Here is a 1807-nt window from a genome sequence, read left to right as displayed (position 1 = left end):
TGGTGAACGACACAGCAGCAGTTCCAGGGGAAGCCGGTAAACACAGACAGGCCTGGCTGAAGACGAGGACATCTGAGTGCCTCAGAGCTGGCAGCCTCAGCCTGGGGTTCAGCTCAGTGGCAGAGGAGGCTACAGGGTGTGAGTTTGATCTCCAGCACCAAGAAAGGCAGGGTTAGGTAAACAAAATAGTTTGGTTCAGTTTGTGAGCTGAGCTCTATGTTCCCTCCCCTCCAAGGCTGCGCTGGGCTGCTTCCTCTACTCAGATGATCAGCTACAGCCTTCCTTTTTCTTTTCTTTTTTTTTCTTTTTTGGTTTTTCGAGACAGGGTTTCTCTGTGTAGCTTTGCGCCTTTTCCTGGAACTCACTTGGTAGTCCAAGCTGGCCTTGAACTCACGGCTTATTTATTTATCATGTATACAGCATGTATGACTGCAGGCCAGAAGAGGGCACCAGATCTTGTTACAGATGGTTGTGAGCCACCATGTGGGTGCTGGGAATTGAACTCAGGACCTCTGGAAGAGCAGTCAGTACTCTTAACCTCTGAGCCATCTCTCCAGCCCCAGCTACAGTCTTTCAAACACACATTTAGAAGACTCCGGCCCCATTTCCCTTCAGGTCCATGTTCTTCAGCTCTCTTCGTTTCCTTCAAATGCAGTGATCACATTTGTGTACGGTTTTCTATGTACGGTTTTCTCCCAAATTGTGTATGAAATGGAATGGATTTAACCAACAGAACACAACTGGGTTTTAGTGGGATTTTATTTTGTGGGCCTCTTCCCTGCTGCAAAATGTGGCCCAAGGACACAGGAGTCCTCAGAGTAGTTTGTTTAAAGATTTATTTATTATGTACACAGTGTTCTACCTGCATGTATGCCTGTTAGAATTCCTAGCCACTCCCCCAGCTACATGACGGTGCATGTGTTATCCAGTAGCCAAACAAGATGCTTAGTCATCCCAGGGCTTTACCTTCTATGCGCACGGCGTGATCACATAATCTATTTTGTGCATTCGCAGCATAACTACATAAGCCCATATGCACATGTGTGGGAGGGGGGACTTAGAAAAGCAGGTTCCACCTATTCCTTCTCTCTCTTCCTGCCCGGTCATTCCATAGGCCTACGCACACCCTTTCTATTCCCTTCCCTTAATAAACTCTTATAGTGGGTTTTGTTGTGCCTTGTAGCTTCTCTTGTGGTAAATAGCATCGCTTAATAAATAACACTGGTGCTGAGATGAAGCAGGCCCTCCTGGCACCCTGTGCCCGGGATCCTCTACCTGCAACTGCCCATTTTTCCATTTGCCCAGCTGCCAGAATGCTTTGCACAACACTGTCTGCTTCACTTGGTGAGTTTTCCCTTTACCGGTCAGTATAAACAGTTCCCTGGACCCATAGGAATGACTGTCAATCATCCGATGTCTCTCTGGTGTCCTTGGGACTAGGGGAACCCCCATCCATAGCCATCATCGGCTATGGTCAACCCCCATCACAGGCTTAAATCTTTAGCCATTTCCCATGACTGTGGTCTGAGATATCATTCTTACTGTTGGACCCTCGTCCTCCAGCTACTTATACCCAAGCCATCCTTCTCTTGCTTGATTAAGGATTGAATGACTTGTGCCAATTGCTAATCCTCACTTGATCTCAGGGATGCCTGAGATTGTAGTCTTGGATCATGTTTGTTATTTTATTTTATTATTTTTTTTTAAACTTTTTCCTCTCTGCTACAGCCATGGGAAACAAGGCTTCCAACCCCATTAGTCCCACTTCTCCTTTGGGATGTCTTCTAGAAACTCTTAAGCCTCTCAG

This window comes from Peromyscus eremicus, chromosome 14 (assembly GCF_949786415.1).
Source record: "Peromyscus eremicus chromosome 14, PerEre_H2_v1, whole genome shotgun sequence".
Classification (NCBI taxonomy): domain Eukaryota; kingdom Metazoa; phylum Chordata; class Mammalia; order Rodentia; family Cricetidae; genus Peromyscus; species Peromyscus eremicus.
The sequence above is the reverse complement of the archived record's forward strand: the minus strand, read 5'-3'. Positions refer to the sequence as shown.